Source organism: Bicyclus anynana, chromosome 17 (assembly GCF_947172395.1).
Source record: "Bicyclus anynana chromosome 17, ilBicAnyn1.1, whole genome shotgun sequence".
Lineage (NCBI taxonomy): Eukaryota > Metazoa > Arthropoda > Insecta > Lepidoptera > Nymphalidae > Bicyclus > Bicyclus anynana.
In genome coordinates, this window is record NC_069099.1 from 7017408 (window position 1) to 7040054 (window position 22647).

Below are 22647 nucleotides of genomic sequence, written 5' to 3' on the forward strand. Positions count from 1 at the left end.
TAACAAACATCTATCTATCAATTTTAGTTACTGAGAAAACAACTGTAACCCAAATAACGTAAGGTATATTTTACACTGACGTTGAAGTGACATCCTTTATTTCGAAACCATCGAAAAAGATATGTATAAACTCTTACTGGGTTACCTACATTTTTACATTTTAATTGGGTCATGTCTCGATCGCATTTTGTTTTTTTTTTTCAGAAGCTTCGACAGTTTTACGTGTATCTCAATTGCATGTCGTATAACAAACTTCTGCAAAATACCTACATCTTTGAAAAAATAATCTCTTATATTAATTAACAACTGGCTGACGCCGCGCGGTTTTACTCGCGTGGTTTCCGTACCCGTAGAAATACGGAAATAATATGTATGCCTATAATATAGCCTTCCTCGATAAATGGGCTATCTAACACTGAAATATTTTTTTCAAATCGAACCAGTAGTTCCTGAGATTAACGGGTTCAAGCAAACAAACAAACAAACTTTTCAGCTTTATGATATTACAACGAGTATAGATGCATGAAAGTTTTCGTAGTTTCTCGAAAAACATGTATTCAATTTTTTTTATGATATGTTAATTCGTCATTTAAATTAAAGTTACGTTTAAATTTAAATTAGTGTTACGTGCCTCAGAGACAAAATTGAACTGTCGATCTCGATCATTATGATTAAAATTTAATGGTGATCGTTAAAGAGTCCAAAATTCACAGCCTAATCTTGCTAAGACGCATTAGAACAACATGCTAGGTCTGACCTTCAAATCCACTCTCCTATAAAGGGCCTGCCTGACATTTAAAAAGATTTACAATGATGGTGATGATGTTAATATAATAAAGGGAAGCCTAGCCTATCTTAGAACACAGAATACATAATAATACCATTGATTAATACATACTCGTGATAAGGCGCACAAGGCCGGAAGTTAAATCTTCATATGGCGGGTAATAAATTCGCATTTGCCATCTCAAGTGTTATAAATGAGTGTTATACGTCTTCGCAAATAACGGATCCGTCCGTGACTCTTCTACTTTAGAATAATAACACTGTTTGACGATCTCTCTGAGCTCTCTCATGCTATTAGGTGCACTTTCCGAGGACATATTTTTTAAGTCATCTGTCTCCAAAGATGTCGTGAAAGGGAGACATATAGCCCCAGAAATTAAAAAGAATATAGCCAAAGGAAAATCTTTGCGATAACAATCGCCGTAGAGATATAACTCTAAGTGTAAGTCTTAAATCTCTCTATATATGTTTTTTATACAGTGACAAGTTAGCTTGTGACAGCGATCTAATGACAAGTGATGTAATCTTGAGGTTTTTTTTTTATTTTTTTAATTCTCTACAAGTAAGCCTTTGACTACAATCTCACCTGATGGTAAGTGATGATGCGGTCTAAGATGGAAGCGGGCTAACTTGTTAGGAGGAGGATGAAAATCCACACCCCTTTCGGTTTCTACACGGCATCGTACCGGAACGCTAAATCGCTTGACGGTCTTTGTCGGTAGGGTGGTAACTACCCACGGCCGAGGCCTCCCACCAGCTAGATCTGGACCAATTAGGAAAACCTCTATCAGTCGAACCGAGGATCGAACCCAGAACCTCCGTCATGTAAATCCACCACGCATACCACTGCGCTACGGAGGCTGTCAAAAGCTCAAGTCTATCAGCACCTTAAGGCAAGCGTCCACAGATCAGTATGCATAAGACGCATCGCACCAAACGGATTTTAGTATACTTTGTATAGAAAGTCATACAAGTGCAACCATTGATCCGCATCGTACGGATCTTATCGATGCGTCCAATACGGATGCGGATCAGTGGACGCCTACCATTTACATAATATACAAGTTTATTCTACCCACATTTCTTACAATCACACTGTAAAACTTCATTGAGGTCATAGTCAACACACTGGAGGTATTACAAATACGAAAATGCTTCCACGAATTTCACAACAAGTAATACTTTCAACGGCTTGTCACCTGTCACAGAGTGTACGTTGCTGAAATACGAGGCTAAGGAGCTTACGAATGGCTATATTCAAAATACATTACTATATTTCGACGAACAAATAACTATATTCACTGAAACAATAACAAACATTTTCCCTAAAATCTAAATTTAAATTTGTTTATTTGAAGTAGGCTTAGTTTACAAGCACTTGTAATGTTAAGTTTGGTTATTTGTAAATAATCTATCATCAGTTATAAAGGCAGGTTTTGTTAAAGAAAACTACTATTATTTATAAGTAGATACATAATAAATTAAAAGTAGCTGTATATATTTTGTTATTAATTGTTAATATTTAATTTGAAAACATCTAAGGCGTCTATTCAATCTGCTTGAATCATCGATCCTATTTATTATAAGAGGTCAATGGCTTCAATGTAGTTATTTTTTTTTATTCTTTACAAGTTAGGCCTTGACTACAATCTCACCTGATGGTAAGTGATGATGCAGTCTAAGATGGAAGCGGGTTAACTTGTTAGGAGGAGGATGAAAATCCACACCCCTTTTCGGTTTCTACACGACGTCGTACCGGAATGCTAAATCGCTTGGCGGTACGTCTTTGTCGGTAGGGTGGTAACTAGCCACGACTGAAGCCTCCCATCAGCCAGACCTGGACCAATTTATAAAATCTCAATTGACCCAGCCGGGGATCGAACCCAGTATCTCCGTTTTGTAAATCCACCGCGCATACCACTGCGCCACGGAAGCCGTCAAAATTTTTTTCTATCTTAATTTATAAAAAAAATACGTTTTATCTCTCTTCATCCAGATGTTTTCGCACAATTCAATTGAAATGATAATAGATTTTACTCTGTATTAACTTTTCATCCCGGAAAATCTATGATTCCTGCGGGATTTGTGAAAAACTAAATCCACGCGGATGAAGTCTCGGGCGTGCGTAGTAAATCTATACTAATATTATAAAGCTGAAGAGTTTGTTTGATTGATTGAACGCGCTAATCTCAGAAACTACTGGTCTGATTTGAAAAACTCTTTCAGTGTTAGATAGCCCATTTATCGAGGAAGGCTATAGGCTATATTTTATCCCCGTATTCCTACGCGAACGGGAACTACGCGGGTGAAACCGCGTTGAATCAGCTAGTTGTAATTATAAATAGCTTAGTCATAAAAATGTAATCAACGCGAATCGCCCATAAGGTGCACGTAGTTACACGGGGATGGTAGTCATAGCGTATTTCTTATTTATATTGCAGTCGTTGAGAACGGGAAATTGAATTACATATTAAAACTAGGGCGGCAGACGAGCGAAATTGAACTCCTTCCGGAGTATTGGAAGCGAGCTGCTCCCGTCATTAGAATATTATTACGTAATTCATAACGTAAATTGGAAATTATCATTTCTGCATTTGGTTTTTCTTATGACAAATGTTAGTGATCAATTCCTTCCCCTTCTCCTCTGATCCAGCTTAGAACTATTTTAGCTTCGTATAATATTCTTTTGGAATGCCCTTCCGGCGTTTGTGTTTCCTGTCACGTATAATTTGAACACCTTAAAAGCAAAAGTGAATAGGCATCTTCTAAATAAGCGCGCTCCAACTTAGACCGCATTAATGCTTACCATCAGGCTTAATTGTAGTCAAGCGCTGGCCTATATCGCATAAAAAAAATTCTATAAGTAGTCGGCGCTCGATCAACCGAAAAAATAAATTTACAAAATGTAATGAATCACATTACATTTTGTATATTTTTTATGATATATGGACAATGTTTTATAACTGTAACTCTAAAAATGAGGGACTTTCCATACAAACTTTCAACCCCTATTTCACCCCCTTCTGATTTAATTTTTGCAACAAAAAGTAACCTTTTACCTTCTCCGTACTATGGTCTCAAATCGTGCCAAGGTTCATTTAAATTCGTTCAGTAGTTTCAGCGTGATACCCGGCCAACAAAAACACGGACAGATAGACAGAATAATTTTGGCTTCAGTGTCGATTGTATAATGCCCTCCAATAAAAAATTAAAAACATCTTCAATGTACAGAATTTAACCAGTTACACTTTTATTATAAGTATAGATATAGATAGATAAGTTTTAATAGAATTTGAACTTCATGTTCCATCCCACTTCTGTGGGATGGCAAAAATAAGATGTCAGTAACAACGAAGTTGTCATGGAAATGAGCGATGTCACATCGCTGTAACTTTACAGAATTCAGGGGTACAGCCCCTGGATTCTCTAACCAGGTTGAGAAATCTCTCAGAGGCTTCTTCTTTTCTTTTTAACCGACTTCAAAAAAGGAGAAGGTTATCGATTCGTCGGAATCTTTTTTGTATGTGCTACCTTCTGATCAATTTGAAGACGGTACCAAGTATTAATTAAATCCATTTAAATCATAAAAGTTAAAGAAGAAGAAGAAACGACTTTAATTATTACTGCACTATCTTGGTAGCACCTTCAAACTGATCAGAAGGCCTAGACCGGCATCAATACCTTCTATATCAGAACACAGCATTACTACTCGACAGCAGATGTAAGTAAGCATTGTGGGAATACTTTCGCGGACGAGCTCCAGTACAAAGAGCTCTACTAACTACTGTATCTATCCTCCGATAGCCTCCGTGCAGTGGTATGCGCGGTGGATTTACAAGACAGTCCTGGATTCAATCCCCGGCTGAGCTTATTAAGGTTTTCTTAATTAGTCCCGGTCTGACTAGTGAGTTGTTTCGGCCTTGGCTAGTTACCACCTTACCGGCAAAGACGTACCGCCAAGCGATTTAGTGTTCCGGTATGATGTCGTGTAGAAACCGAAAGAGGTGTGGATTTTCATTCTCCTCCTAACACGTTAGCCTACTTCCATCTTAGATTACATCATCACTTTCCATCAGGTGAGATTGTAGTTAAGCCCTAACTTATAAACAATAAAAAAACCCTTCAATGGTCATAGTCTTGGCTGAAATTGTTTGATATTTATTAGTTACAAAGCTACTTGCTCAAAGTATCGTTATCTACCACAAACATTGTTTAGAGTAACAACTCCCTTGAAGATAATTTATATTGGGGAACGACTACCACAGATTAATGGAGTCATTTACATTCCTCGGTTAGCCTGAATAGGTTCGATCATCTACGGAACAAACTCTTGTCAGACCATATATCAACCATCACATTTAATATAGATTTAGATATACCTCGCGATTTATCCTAGGTAGACCGTTTCTTGCAGCATTATTAGGATAAAAAAGACTATTTGCCGTTCTTTAAGCCAATTTTATCTAGGTACGTCCTTTCAGCCGTTGAAATGGGATGTTGAACCATTGAGCCATAACAAACATCTATATAATAGTTATTAAGTTTCCTTATTTTCTGTGCAATTATCTTCATTATTATGTTCCCAAGGACCTCGAAATTATAAAATAGACATTGAAGCATATTTTTTCTATATTTTAGATATTATAGATTTAAAAAATGAAGCTTTATAATATTATCTGTGGGCCTCATATGAAGGCTCAGAGTCACGAAGCGGTTGATGGAACGAGCTGTGCTCGAAGTATCTCTGCGTGATCGAATGTGGAAATCCGCAGAAGAACCAAAATTACCGACATAGCTCAACAAGTCGCAAAGCGGAAGACGCAGTGGGCAGGGTACATAGTTCGAAGAGCGGACGTTGGGGTCTCAAGGTGCTGGAATGGCGACTAGAAAGCACAGTATTGGTCGACCCCCCACCAGGTTGACTGACGACATTGAGCGAGTCGCAAAGATTCGCTGGATGCAGGCGGCTCAGGATCGTGATGTTTGGAAGTCCCTACAAAAGGCCTATGTCCTGCAGTGGACGTCCATCGGCTGATATGACGATGATGATGATGAAGCAATAAGCACACCATTTAATACAAATCTTTAAATTTATCAACTTTGTTTCTACGATAAGTTATACACGATACGATAAGTACGATAAGTAGATATATCTATCTATCTATCTATCTATACTATAATAAAAGAGTAGAAATCGAGTGTCTGTACTTTGCCCAAATTTAACTAAAATCAAGTTAGGGCGATTAGAAATGAGCAATAGAATACAAAAATATTTTTTTTAATTTTCTTGTCTGTCTGTCTGTCTGTCTGTCTGTCCTTCTGTCTGTATGTTCGCGCTATTCTCTGGTTCTACTGAACGGATTTTGATGTAGTTTTCACAAATAGATTAAGCAAAGTTCAGGGCAACATATAGGCTTTGTTTCATTAAGATCGGACAGATAGAAAAAAAGTTATCTTGAAAAAACCGGATTGCTCAAATTGATTCGCAGGCGTTATTTGGAGAAACGAGTTTTCCACTAAAACTGTGTAATATCGATATTGAGGCACATATTCTATACTCAACTGACCAATTTGTTTGTTTATTTGGTTGAACGCGCCAAGCTAATCATAGGAACTACTTGAAAGTTCAGGTTCAAATTGGATAATTCTTTTTGTGTTTAAATAGTCACATTGTCTGCTTTTTATCGTATAATGGTATGCAAGTTTTTTACTGTTTCAAGCAATAACTTCATATTAGATTGACCTAAAAGGAGATCATTCATTTTGGGCCTTTATGAAAGTGCCGGCCAACAAACAAAAATAGCACGAATTTGGCGCAATAGCTAATCTATACTTCTGTCAAATTCTGTACATTCTGTACATAGAAGATATTTTAAAAGTTTTTATTAGAGGGCATTATACAATCGATACAAAATATTATTTTGGTTTCTTGTCTGTCTGTCTGTCCGTATTTTTTGTTGACCTACTGAAACTACTGAATGAATTCAAATGAAACTTAGCACAGTATGAGAATATAATACGGAGCAGGATAAAGTATACTTTTTATAACGAAAATAAAATGTGAAGGCGGTGAAATAGGGCTTAAAAGTTTGTATGAAAAGTCCTCCTTTTTTCCTGGTCAATTTACCAAGAACAAAAAACGCTCGGCCTTTGGCCGCGCACTTTATTATAGACCGGCCTTCGGCCGGGAGCTTATGATAGGGCCTCCGACCGTGGTTACAGCTGGGTATTTTACCCAAGCACAAAAAACGGAACGCGCGGCCTTCGGCCGCGCACTGTGTTGTGGCCCGCCCTTCGGCCGGGAGTATATGATACAGCCTTCGACCGTGCCTACGGCTGGGTATTTTACCCAAACAAAAAAGAAGCGCGGCCTTCGGCCGGGGGTTTGTGATATGGCCTCTGATCGTGGCTACGGCTGGGCATTTTACCGATGCACAAAAAACGAAACGCGCGGCCTACGGCCGCGCACTTTATTATCCAACGGCCTTCGGCCGGGGGGTTTTGATATGGCCTCTGATCGTGGCTACGGCTGGGCATTTTACCGATGCACAAAAAACGGAACGCGCGGCCTTCGGCCGCGCACTTTATAGTACACCGGCCTTCGGCCGGGGGTTTGTGATATGGCCTCTGTTCGTGGCTACGGCTGGGCATTTTATCGATACACAAAAAACGGAACGCGCGGCCTTCGGCCGCGCACTTTATTGTGCACCGGCCTTCAACCGGGGGTTAGTGATATGGCCTCTGATCGTCACTACGGCTGGGCATTTTACCGATGCACAAAAAACGGAACGCGCGGCCTTCGGCCGCGCACTTTATTGTACACCGGCCTTCGGCCGGGGGTTAGTGATATGGCCTCTGATCGTCACTACGGCTGGGCATTTTACCGATGCACAAAAAACGGAACGCGCGGCCTTCGGCCGCGCACTTTATTGTACACCGGCCTTCGGCCGGGGGTTTTTGATATGGCCTCTGATCGTCACTACGGCTGGGCATTTTACCGATGCACAAAAAACGGAACGCGCGTCCTTCGGCCACGCACTTTATTGTACACCGGCCTTCGGCCGGGTGTTAGTGATATGGCCTCTGATCGTCACTACGGCTGGGCATTTTACCGATGCACAAAAAACGGAACGCGCGTCCTTCGGCCACGCACTTTATTGTACACCGGCCTTCGGCCGGGTGTTAGTGATATGGCCTCTGATCGTCACTACGGCTGGGCATTTTACCGATGCACAAAAAACGGAACGCGTGGCCTTCGGCCGCGCACTTTATTGTACGCCGGCCTTCGGCCGGGTGTTAGTGATATGGCCTCTGATCGTCACTACGGCTGGGCATTTTACCGATGCACAAAAAACGGAACGCGCGTCCTTCGGCCACGCACTTTATTGTACACCGGCCTTCGGCCGGGTGTTAGTGATATGGCCTCTGATCGTCACTACGGCTGGGCATTTTACCGATGCACAAAAAACGGAACGCGTGGCCTTCGGCCGCGCACTTTATTGTACGCCGGCCTTCGGCCGGAGGTTTGTGATATGGCCTCTGATCGTCACTACGGCTGGGCATTTTACCGATGCACAAAAAACGGAAAGCGCGGCCTTCGGCCGCGCACTTTATTGTGCACCGGCCTTCGGCCGGGGGTTTGTGATATGGCCTCTGTTCGTGGCTACGGCTGGGCATTTTATCGATGCACAAAAAACGGAACGCGTGGCCTTCGGCCGCGCACTTTATTGTACACCGGTCTTCGGCCGGGGGTTAGTGATATGGCCTCTGATCGTCACTACGGCTGGGCATTTTACCGATGCACAAAAAACGGAACGCGCGGCCTTCGGCCGCGCACTTTATTGTACACCGGCCTTCGGCCGGGGGTTAGTGATATGGCCTCTGATCGTCACTACGGCTGGGCATTTTACCGATGCACAAAAAACGGAACGCGTGGCCTTCGGCCGCGCACTTTATTGTACGCCGGCCTTCGGCCGGAGGTTTGTGATATGGCCTCTGATCGTCACTACGGCTGGGCATTTTACCGGTGCACAAAAAACGGAACGCGCGGCCTTCGGCCGCGCACTTTATTGTATAGGGGTTATGATTTTGTATTTTTCATATATAAAAAATTCGAAAATGTAAATAGAAGGGGCTAAGGGTTCGAAAATGTACATCGATTTTCACGCGGACGAAGTCGCGGGCATCTGCTAGTACTTATATATAAGTACGATAAGAGATAAGTAGATACGATAAGTAACACGAAATACGTATTACTCGTTTAAAATTATATATTTAACATTACGTTGTCTAAGTTACAATATAAGCAAAGCTGTCGTACTTCTCAGTAAAATAAATAGATGAGTTTATCATTATTTTAGCCGGTAAGTTGAGTTTCACGTAATATCCTGAAGCATTAGGTATTCAGCGTTTCGCGAGAACTATTATAACATTTCAGGCGCGCTACTTGGCTGTATGCCGCTCACAGCTGAACACAAATTGCGAAGGTGTTTACTGTGTAATGTTTATAAATATCCTAACTATAATATTTACTTATATAATATAATAATATTATAAAGAGGAAAGATTAGATTGTCTGTTCGTTTCAATGTAATGAATAGGCTCCGAAAGTAATGAACCGATTTGAAAAAATATTTCACTGTTGGGAAGCTACACTATCTCTGAGTGCTATGGGATATATTATATTTTCCAAAAAATTATTCAGTCCTTCCTAGCACTCAAATCCACCCAACGTTTAGGGTAGGGTAGGGGTAGATAGGGGTAGGGTAGGTTAGGTAGGTAGGGTTGACGTAGTGTGGGAGTAGAATAGGATAGGGGTAGGGAATGAGTCAAAGCGAAGCTTGACAGGATCCGCTGGTAATATTATAAATGCGAATGCGCTAGACTCAAAAACGATTTCAAAATTTATCTCACCTATGTAAAACGAACATAAGCTATTGTCGTATATTATTCCCGTATTTCCACGGTAACGGGAACTACGAAGGACGGGCTCGTCTGTAAGTAGTAAATAAAGTAAAAGAATTTTTTATATTGTTGTGTTTCTATTATATTTATTTACTTGATTTTGATATTATATTTATTTGATTTGTTGTAAAATCCCCAAAAACATCTCCTTAACCCAGTGTTACTTACTTCTGTATTACTTACCGAATGTTTAAAGTTATTTTTCTGAGAGTTTTCGTAAATGATTTAGCCAATTTGACTAAATCATAAATCATAGCATTATGGCCGCCTTGCATGCTAATTCTTAGTTTCATTTATTAATTTATTTTTAATGGCTTTTTATTTATTTTTGTGTGCAATAAAGTACTTCGTAAACATAGTATAATGGATCTGAGTAAAACTAAAACAAAGTAAGAAACAGATACGTAGGACATAGTAACTCAGACAACAGTAAGAAATCCCAGAGCAATTCTCGAATGTATCAGTTAGCAGGTGGAACATATATCATGGGAATACGGTAATATTCTTCCTTTTCGCAGATTTATCGTATAAATCCTTAGAGCCAACGCGGTATACGACCGATGGCGATTTACCTCGTCTTTCACTATTATTTTATATTTTCATATTATTTTCATATTAAATTTTTACTAGTCGTCTTAAGAATTCCACAGTTAATAGACTGGAAGCAAGAGGTTTCCCCATCCATTTGTTGTACCACTAATAGCAAAAACTTTTCGCTTAGTTAAAGAGGAATAAAATATATTGATCGTGTTCAAACATACAAGGACAAAGAACACTTCGAAAAAAACATTAGAAATTAAAAAAGTGAGAAATCGATAGTTACGTGTTAATCAATCTATAACATAATTATTGTATACACGAGCATTTTTCGTTTGCAACGAACTTTCAATCACGTAGCATTATATTATATACAATTCTATCCATTGCTTGTAAAGACTCACTCTGTATCCTCTTTACTCTGTGCTCATTTATAAGTATAGATGTGGGATGATAACTAACAGCACCCGAAGCAGCCCCAGTATACCTAGATAAAATATTTCAAAATATAATTTACCACCACATTTAAAATCACCTTCAAATTTTGCAATTTTTAATACAGTTTAACTAAAGAACGCTCTCTCCAAATGCCACCTCTCTAATTAGTTCACTTGTGTAGGTGTTGAGAAAATTTCACCTTGTTTAAATTGTATATTTTCCTGAACAAACACGTGTAATAAAAATCTGAATGAATCATGAGAATTATTCTAGTTTTCGGTCAGTGGCGTAGCTTGCCTTGGGGAGGCCCTGTTCCAAAATTAGTTAAGGGCCTAGTAAAAGAGCGGCAAATCCAGAAAAATCTCTTTAGTTTTCGATTTTTCACTAGCTCTATCACCACAATGTAGAATTGGTACCAAAATATTTGTTGTGAAATACTACTTTATTTTTAATCGACTTTAGTTGACATTCAAATAAGCAAAAAAAAATGGCTAAATTTCTAATTTTCAAATTTTACTAACAAAAAGAGACTGCTCTATTGACTTTTGTAATTTCTGAAGTGAAACTCTATACGCAGTATTTTATATTTTCTTTCGGAAAGCACCAGACTGTCACCAGACAGATTTACAAAACGGAGGTCCTGGGTTCGATCCCCGGCTGGGCTGATTGAGATTTTCTTAATTGGTCCAGGTCTGGCTGGTGGGAGGCTTCGGCCGTGGCTAGTTACCACCCTACTGACAAAGACGTACCGCCAAGCGATTTGGCGTTCCGGTACGATGTCGTGTAGAAACCGATTGTGCATGAAAATTTACTACTTTTTGATTTCACACGTAAGATACGGGATACAGGGCTCCGAGGGCCCCGTATCATTAATACGGCATACGCTAGCTACGCCCCTGTTTTCGGTGTCCCATTCAACCAAGTCTCATTTTTAACTCCCTCGGGCACTATAACGTGAGTAATATACGTGTATTATTTGTATCTTTACAACCATTACATTCTATTTTACGAGCAAAGTTGCGTAGTGAGATAATTTGGACGTATTGTTGTGCAAAGTTAATAGGACGTGTTGTAAATTGTTGATTAAGTTTTAGTTGTACTGGCAACACAATGACATTGTTGTTTATTAGCCGACTTCCAGAAGGGCGGTTGTATGTTCAGCTTTATACTTAATTATGTTTTTTTTCCTGTACCTAATCTATTAATATTAGTAGAATCTTAAATTACAAAATTTTACCTTATATTAAAGATGTAAATGTCTTAAAAAATCATTTGGGGTAGTAGGAAAAAAGATCTTCTCATACAAATTGTACGGTAAAGTTAGTTGTCTTTACTCCACTGTTATCGCCTAGCGGCAATATTATTGTCAATAATTTGTGTACCTAAAGTTGCCGGTTAAACTACATTATATTATGTAGTTAAATTGTTTTCAGGTTCCTTAGCAAAAAATAGCACAGCACGCACCTTACAGCTCAGATTTGTATAGAAGTAAGTATTTCTAAAACAGATCCCAAAACCGAAAAAATAGTCGCATACCCATAACATAACTTTAAATTCACAATTTTAATTCACATGAGATTGATGAAGAAAAAGGTAATTTCCACTATAACTGTGGTATAAAGAAGTATCCTAGTCTATTATGTACGAATAGATAGAAATGCCATAAACATAGAGGTTACACGAAACCCTAAAACTAGTAAGAAATAAAAGTACGTAATAATAATAAAAGAAAGTGAATAAAAATAATAATAAACTATCTCTCACTATGACCGTGACTATTTTTATAACTATCAGGTCCAGCGGGGCACGTAGTATATGATTTGCCCCGTCCCTCTAATAACGGCCTGCCCAGTGCCCCGATAACATCTCCGATGTATGTTCACGAATATTGGACGATGTTCCGATACACTGGCAGTTTATAACACTAATATGTTATTTGCAAGCTATTGGATAACGATGGATATTGTTACCAATTATTATAGTGGTCAAGGTATGTTATGTAAGGCTGGTTTTAGAGTCACGCTGACAAGACGCTGACCGTCGACGATGACAAATAAAATGTATGAACTCCTAGGGAGCGTTTCAGAATAACGCGTAGCATTCAGCGCGTGAGGAGGTCGGTCGTGTTATTCTGAAACGCGTAGCTCTACGCTAATGGTGAAATTGTCATTTGAATCATTAAATACTTAATAAATAATTTGCATGCCAAATTGGCAAGATACATTTACCATCTACATCTACAGACCACCTGTAGGTATATTATATAATGCATGTATCTGCAAATAAATAAATTGATTGATTGAACTCAGCGTCCGGTCAGCGTGACTCTAAAACCAACCTTAATCTTTATTATTCAAAAACATTTTCAATATGTTGGGAATTAATTTAGAAGACATTTTGTAAACGAATATTATACATTCAATGCTTTTGTAAACTGATAATAATGACTAAATAATGTAACATGTGTAATTCATTAACTAAAAAACAAGGTTTGTACAAACAAAGTTCTAACATCCTGAAACTTGTATTTTTACATACCTAACCTACCTACCTACCTAAGAAATAGTTATTCAGACAAGATGACCCAATTGATGGCAAGTGATCAAAGCAAATCATTACCTATAAACAAACACCACTTCGCAAAAGTGTCGCTTTCTGTCCATATTTCAGCATTCCTAAAATATGGTATAACTGGCTGTCTTAGGCTGTGGTCTGATTTTTACCTACAGATCATAAAAATTTAAAAAATACAAGGATTTCATTAAAATCTAGATAAGTGAATAAATCTAACTAAATAAAAAGAAATAAATAAAATTTAAACCCAAGTTTTTGAGTTTTATCAAGATGGCGCCCTTAGAGATACTATGACATGACAATTGACAGCAAACGTCAAATCGACTTCTGCATTAAAAACGTCATACCCATATTAGTGTTGGATTTCTTGAGACAGAATGAATATTTTTTCAAGAGAATTAAAGTGAATTCGTAGATTTGTATAATCAGAAATAGTTATAAAAATATTTTCTTTTATTTCCGCCAGGGTAAAGTGACTGATCCTGGGCTCCATACAATTTTAGACCATCTCCTTTAAACTAACAATATCAAATAATACTCATTTCAGTTAAAACAGCAAATGTTTTATATAAATATTGCCCCTGTAGAAAATCAAATCAAGTAGCGTAAGGCGCAAAAAATTTTCATTTTTAACGTAATGTTGTGAGCAAATTTAATTTAGCGCTCTACTAAAATAGTGCATCCAAAGCTCAAGTTTGCAGATGATTGGTGGTATTCAGCACTAAGAGAATAACTCCTCGTCGTCTGTGAAAGACACGTAAATGACTCCATTTGTCTGAAAGCAGTCGTTTGTCGAAATAAATTATCTTCAAGGGAGTTGTTACACGAAATTGCTGTCTGCGGTACGTAATAGCAGTTTGAGCGACTTCTAACTATCATGCAATTTGAAGAAGATTGATTACGGAAGAGAAACGGTGAATAAATCACAGATTTTCACTATTATGGACTACTTGTATTTACTTATTTATTTATTATTGTTACTAGGAATTAATTATAGGTAGTTGTGATATTTTTTTATGTTTGTGTGACGTAGGTACTAAGAAAATACACACGCAGGATATTGATGATTAATGTTCCAGTTATGTTTTTAATTTTTGACGACATTAGAGAGTGATATTATTAGTGAGTGAGTGATGATGATGATACAATGCTTCATTTTTAAATTATAGTCTGGCAACTTCGTTCATAACACTCTCGATGGTCCGCGCGGGCCGGGGGGCATGTAGCGATGAATGAAAAACCCACGACTGAAGCACCTCACTTCCCCGCACGCACGATTTCGCACCCGCGCAGTCTTTCCCCCGTCGCCCGCATATCTTGGGAGTGTCATAAACGAACTTGCCAGACTATAATTTTTAATCACTCATTGACTTGCCAGTTCACAAGATAATTGTAGGAAATTACCGCTATAGAGCATATTATAGAGTTCGCTTTAAGCCTTTGATTAAAAGCTTTTCATCTATACTTTCTATACTAATATTATAAAGAGGTAAAGTTTGTAAGTTTGTAAGTTTGTCACATTTTTTAAATGGGGTAATCTTCGGAACTACTGGTCCGATTTCAAAAATTTTTGCACCAGTAGAATGCTACATTATCGGGGAGTGCTATAGGCTATATTTTATATTGGTATCATATATATTAGCCGAGTTATCACAGTGTTTGTCTTACAGGTCGGACTGAAAATCCTCTTAAACAGACTTATTCGCATGCGCTGCCTTAACTATTGTGTAAAATTGAAATTAATGTATGGAGACTTTATGTATCTTTAAAAGTTCTACAAAAAAGTCCGCGACACGACATATCTATCTTCTATATATTAGCAGATATAGTACCTTTTGTGTTTTAAAAATTATTAATTTTATATACGTAGGTTTACGTCATTATTTATACAACTAAACTTTAATCCTTATTAAAATAAATTATTTAATAATCACAAGGATATTATGGAGATAAGATTTGCCCTTTACAGTATGTTAATTACTTAAATAGTTTCGGAGATAATACACAATTTCTAAAAGACGCAGAAATTCCGCTATATGACGCCCGGCGCTTTCATTTATGTATTTCCCGTTCCCGTGTGAATATGCGGATCAAACATAACCTATGACACTCGCAAATAACGTAGCTTTCTATTGGTAAAACAATTTTCCAAATCGGTCCAGTAGATCCAGAGATTACCTCCTACAACCACACGAACTTTACCTCTTTATATTATTAGCATAGAAGTCTCTATTTCTCTTGGTCATACCACCACTCTCGAAGGAGTAAGATAGAGAAATTACAGGGTAGGGTAGGGTACGGGTAGGGAAGCGTAGGGGTAGTGTAGGGGTAGGGTAGGTTTAGGGCCGGGTTTAGGGTAGGGGTAGAGGTAGGGTAGTGGTAGAGTAGAGGTACGGGTAGGATAGGGAAATAGTAGGGTAGGGGTAGGATAGGCGTGAGATAGGGGTACGGGTGGGATAGGGGTAGGAAAGGGATAGGGTATGGGGAGGGTAGGGGTAGGATGGGGGTAGGGGCAGGATGGGGATAGGGTGTAGGTAAGGTAGGGGTAGGTTTGGGGTAGGGTAGGGTAGGGGTAGAGTAGATGTAGGGGTAGAGTAGGGTAGGGTTGGGGTAGTGGTAGGGTAGGGGTAGTATTGACATCGAAATTTACGCGGACGAAGTCGCGGGCGTCCGCTAGTACAAAATAAATAGTGTAACCTCTTCAAACTATTTTTTATTTTGGTACCTTTACGCTTTTAATTTTTTTTTATAATTTTATTGTGCAACAAAGGCTTCATCTTCTGTCTATCTAAGTGATTTAAATCTAACTAATCTAACTTTAAAGAACAGACTTGTTAAGAAAAAAATCTAAAAGCATTATTAGGTATACCTACCTAAATTAAATTTTCACGTAAATTTAAGATATATTTTTGTTCTTTACAAGTTAGCCCTTGACTACAATCTCACCTGATGGTAAGTGATGATGCAGTCTAAGATGGAAGCGGGCTAACTTGTTAGGAGGAGGATGAAAATCCACACCCCTTTCGGTTTCTACACGGCATCGTACCGGAATGCTAAATCGCTTGGCGGTACGTCTTTGCCGGTAGGGTGGTAACTAGCCACGGCCGAAGCCTCCCACCAGCCAAAGATAGTTTTGAATTTCGTATATATTATTACAAACAAGTTCTATAAGTATAAACATGACTTTCTGAGTATTCTTAAATAAAAATGAAGTATGTACATAAGTAAACGGTGCAATTGCGTTAACTGATATTAAAACGCTGCCAACGTTGGAAACGTTCGGAATTTTTCATTTTGAAATGATCATTCGAGTGTTACGCTTCCAATATTCAGGAGGGACTCCAGTTCCGCTTCTGCCGTCCTAGTTTTAAAATGTAATTCAATTTCCTATTTTCAACGTCTACAAATAATATAAATGACATCCAAAGATGGGCTACTAACCTAACTTTGTCGTTTTTATTTTGTGAAAGCAGAAAAGTAAAGTCTATACTTTTCTGCTAACTGTTACTTAGACAAAAGGGTCTACCTTTTTCTGATTGTGTAAGTGCCGTAGGCTCCTTATGATACCTCAGCGGCGTCAGCGGGGGGTTTGGGCGAGCGCAGAAGCATCGCCTGATGGGGCCCGAAGGCAGAAGCAGAGTAGATGGGCGGAACGACTCTCTAAAGGCGTCTCCTCTGAGACTCGGACTTCGGAGCCGTTCGGGAAGGGTGTTTTGGCCTGAGTGTATCAGTCCGGGCGCCCCTGAGATTGTGAGGTATAAAGCCCACGTCTGGGTGACGTCAGATATCGAGGACCTCGTCTTCGCCGGCGAAGACGCTGTGTAGCTTGTGTTTGTGTTGCCTGGGAAGCATTGTCGTTCGTTATGTCATCGTCAAGATCGTAAAGGACGTTTCCAAAAAGTTCTACCGCAATAGTATCTTATTGTTCTTCTTTTTGAAAGTTGGAAAAAAAAGTCAATAGATCTACTAATCTAATAACTTATCTACCTACGTATTGCTCTCCGCGGTCATCATTATTAAAATTTGGGGTCCCCACAACGTTTTACAAAACCATCGTGACATCTGTCCATCTTATTTATGGGCGTAAGTAAAGTTACCTTTGTAAGTGATGCAACGAATTGAGTGAATGAAATGGTCTATGACGTACAAAATTGCATAAACGAAACAATCCTGCAATAAGCTTATTGGCCCTCAGGGTACGAAATGTCGAAAAATTATGGAATCACTGCAGACATAAGAGTGTATGGTTGATTAGATCGTTAACCACGGATAATGTTGAATGAATGAATGATGAAATCGTAGTTAGTTATTAATATGCATAAATAAACCAATCAAATCTCGAGAAATTATAATGGTAGGTTCATTCCATCATTCATGCATTCATACCTACTTGAATAAAACTTGAAAAAATATTTTTGACAAAAAAAAAATTAACCAATTTCAAAGATGCATTACCTACTGTAAAAAACAAAAAATTTTCGTTTTTTAGAGTTTTAATGCCAAATAGGCTCTTAAAGTTTAATTTTTTTATTGGCATCGCCTTCAAACCGATCAATAGAAAGAACATAGGTAGTTATGATGTTATTTTTCGCTTTTTAAAGTAGGTACCTAATGCATCTTTGAAGTCGTTTCGGTTTTGTTCCTAGACTCCTAGCTCAGTGACCGTAAACGCCACAGTTTGGGCAATTTCGTTCACTTATTTCAGTTATTTTGATTTTAACACAAAATTACTTAACAGATTTTTTGTGAAAATTAAATGGGACGAATCTGAAAGCATACTCTATCAAACAATAAAAGAATTTTCAAAATTGGTTAATAAATAACGAAGTTAAGACGTAAAAAAAATTTAAATAAAAACATACGCGTCACTCTGAGAAACTCCTTTTTTTTGAGTCGGATGGAAAGGCATAACGCAAATTGAAATTGACCACGTTACAACCATTCAAAATGTACCACGTTCACCCAGATCTTGCCGCTTATATCCCTCGCCGGATTAAAAGAGATCCAATGTAGACGGAGACCGGATTAACGCGAGTCCTCTGTATTTCAGTTGCTAAATAACTTCGCTCGCTACTTTCAGGGTACTTTGGCGAGGTGATTTCCAAAATAATAATTAAATTCGGTATTGAAAATAATGCAATTTTACGACGTCTTAGACTCTCAGCAGCGGCGTACACAAGGTTTTTAACTAGGGTAGGCACCAGTAGAGATGACTGAAATTTTATCATAGGTAACCCATCCATGTGATTTTTAAGTCTGAATGTGTTTTTGGCTGAGTACGGTAAATTATTTACGTACGCAAAACTCGAGTATATTTAAAAGGTAACCCGATAGGAATCGGGTTGTTAGGAACCATCGCCTCTGGTAGGCACTACTTACAAATTGTAAGAAAAGGAAAATTCCAAAATATGGTTTTTCTCAATCCTCAGGGTAGGCAGTGCATGTTTGTATCTATAAAGTACACGCCCCTGAGTCTCTCAGACTCAGGCTTGGAAGACCTGAGTTATAATATATAGTTGACTTATCCAGCACTTTTATGTTTTCGTGCACCGGTCAATCAATGATAAATTGGCTGGTGGGAGGCTTCGGCCGTGGCTAGTTACCACCCTACCGATAAAGACGTACCGCCAAGCGATTTAGCGTTCCGGTACGATGTCGTGTAGAAACCGATAGGGATGTGGATTTTCATCCTCCTTCTAACAAGTTAGCCCGCTTCCATCTTAGATTGCATCATCACTTACCATCAAGTGAGATTATAATCAAGGGCTAACTTGTAAAGAATTAAAAAAAAACCTACTTGATCAATTTATAACCAATCGATAATACGTATTGAATAAATAGAGTAAGGCATTACATAATACAAAATGTGTAGGTACCTACTACTTTAATTTTTGATCACCAAACTATTCATAAAATACTTAGCCCTCTCAATCGTACGCTGAATGATCTCAAACTTTTTTATTAGACCCATAGTTAGCAAGTGTTTCATCGTTCACGAGAGATAAAAGAAAAACCGAACTGTCTATCTAAATATCTATAGTTATATAATGAAACTGTAACAAGTCAAATTCTGTACATGGAAGGTATTTTGAAATTTTTTTGTTGGAAGGCATTATACAATAGATACTGAAGGCAAAAATATTCGCTTTCGATTTTTTTGTCTGTCTCTCCGTATTTTTTGTTGACCGGGCATCATGCTGAAACTACAGATTGAATTCAAATGTAACTTGGTATGGTTTGAGACCATAATACGGCGTGGGTTATAGGATACTTTTTATTGCAAAATATAATGCGATTCAAAAATATTTAAAATTGAACCGTTTAAAGGGTTAAAAAGGTTGTAACTAAATAAAATCGTGTCTGTGATTTCAAAATAAGTTTATTTTTGTTTATAAGCAATTTCCACGGTACTAAAACATAATCAAGCGTTTTTAAAATTGTCATCTGTCTTTCTGTTTGTCCGGGCGGCTCTCTGGGACGGTTGAACCGATTTTAATGGGACTTTCACTGGAATATAGAGGAGGTTATGGAGCAACATATAGGCTTGTATTCTAAAAAATACGTACTTCCCAAGGGATATGTATAAACAGAATTTCACGCGTACGAATTACCTATCCATTATAATAAACCTGATAAACAGTAAAACAATGTCTCGATGGTCCAGTGGTTAGCCTACGTGGTCTCGGATCACGAGGTCCTGAATTTGAATCTTGGGTCGGGCTGAATACTGAAATTTTCTTTCTTTTGTTTCACTTAAATATCTCAGTCCAACAATGTTGGGAATTTGGTGTATACTCCCGTATCTCGGAGAGCACTGTACCGATCATTAATAATTGTTTTGGCAGTCGTTAATGTAGTTAACATTGCCACCGATGATTGGAGCAGCGTGGTGGTTCTAAGCTCCATATCGCTTCTCCAATATGGAGGGAGGCTAGCTGACTTATTCACTGTTTTAGTCTTTAATAACCACCTATTAAAATAAACATCAAATCAATTGAGAAATGTCATCTACCTACCTACTGTATGATATCCGCTAGTAGGCACCGGTTGACATTTGTAGCATAGAATCACAATTTCGTTTATGTAGGTATGGCATCCGCATCCATTATAATAAACCTGACAAACAATAAAACAATGCCTCGATGGTCTAGTAGTTAGCCTACGTGGTCTCGGATCACGAGGTCCTGGGTAGCTTATGTCAAAGATACTGAATTAACCTGCTGACCTTGTAGCGGTCTGTTCAAATATGCCGTTTTAATGTCAAACTGGTTCAATTGACTTTATCCTTTTTATGACACATTAGGACTTGGTTATTCACCACAGTCACCCATAGATTTACGATTCGGTACAAGTACCTACAGTACCTAACTACCTACATATGTTTTATATGCCAAAGTTAATGAATAACACATCATGTTACCTCAATGTCTCTGAGCCAGATAACAATTAATTTCAGAACAGAAAGATATTTAATTTTACGTTCAAATAAACCAAATACCAAATTAATTGAAGAATCAAATCTGGCCCGGCTGATTGACAACGATAACTTCACCTTACTCATATAAAAGCATGTAATTGCGCCATAAGCATTCAGCTTTTGATATATTCTCTTTGTTGGAACAGCAATGGTTTTCCCTCTTTATTATAATACCCGTCGAAAACATTCCGCGTCGTTGCGACTCCCAGTATTCAATGGGCCACGACCTTCTGGTATCAGCGTTAGCCTTACTTAGTATTACGAGTAGATAAGTACCGCATAGAACCCGAGATTATTATTGTATATTTCTGTCATCAAGCCGGGTTGCCTGTAATTGATGGCGTTTAGCAATAAAGCCGACTTTGCATGTTCTCTCTCTCTCCAAACACATAAGTGAAAAGAAAATTCAATATCTCATAGCCTGACCCAGGACTCGATCCCAGACAAGACAAACGAGGCAGTTAGCTGATTGGGTTAAAGATAATGAGCTCTAACGAATCCCGAGTCAGACCAATAAATCTTTCAAGAAATATTTCAATCATCATCATTATTATCAGCCGATGGAAGTCCAGTGCTGGACATAGGCCTCTTGCATGGACTTCCAAACACAAAGGTTTCGAGCTGCCAGCACCCAGCGGCTCCCTGCAACTCGCTTGATGTCCATGGCCTACTTTTATCCTCAATAATGTAGGTATGTCAAATCTCTAATTCTCGCTCATAAAATTAGGCCATGGCTCCAGGGTAACACAATACGTATTATTTTTGGAGCTTCCCCATTTGTATTTCAATATTAAGTGAATTGTTTTTCGCGCCCTCTTTATGTTCTGCGTAAATTAGTACCTATTTGCTTTGCTCTGAAAAAAACTTTTGAAGGCTGTTTTATTATTACCAAAGCTCGAAGCAATTTATTTGAGCAAATTCTTCCAAAGTGTCGTATTGCGTGGGCATTAATAACGATGAGTGTGTACCTACTTATCCAAAGATTTTAGTATAAAAACCATTTTTAATATTAAACGAATGATATATACCTACTTAATTACTAAAATTTTTTTTTTCTACCTACCCCACTCGTAAAGAACGAAATAATCCTTACATCAAATTAAACAACAAATAAGTTCGTATACCTTATCTATAGTAATATTATAAAGAGAAAAGATTTAATTGTTTGTTTGTATGTATTAAATAGGCTCCGAAACTATTGAACCAATTTGAAAAATTCTTACACTGTTGGGAAGCTACACTATTCCTGAGTGCTATAGGGCTTAGGCTATACTATTGTATTTTAAAAAAAGTTAGTGACTACAACCAAAACAAAACAATCATCTTAAAGTAGAACATCTACCCATATCCTTTGTGTGAACCTTGTGTAAATCACATTCTGGTGGCGCCATCTAGTTTAAAAAGCGGAAGGCGTACGCTGGATTGGAACACAGGTCACAGTTAGGCTTGCCAAACGTACTATACTATATAGTTTTGTACTATATTTCTGCATACTATATACAGTTGAAGAAATATATAGTACGCAAAAATACTATATTTTCAACATTGAAATACAATAATTAAAATTTACATTTTAAAACTTTATAAACATTAGTTTTTGAGAGATCTTTTTGCGGATGATAGCAAAATAAATAAATCATTATATAATCATGATGAACTTCCACAAAGTAACTCCTGCTTCTATCCAATATGCAACAAGAGTGAATAAATATTTTTTTTATTAAATACCTACTATGTTTTATTTAAGTTTACTATATATTTTATTGCAAATTTTAAAAAATACTATATTTTTCTGATAAAATATTGGCATCCTTAGTCACAGTACCTATTCACCCATGGCCAATCCCCTATGCTTTAACGGAGCAACACCA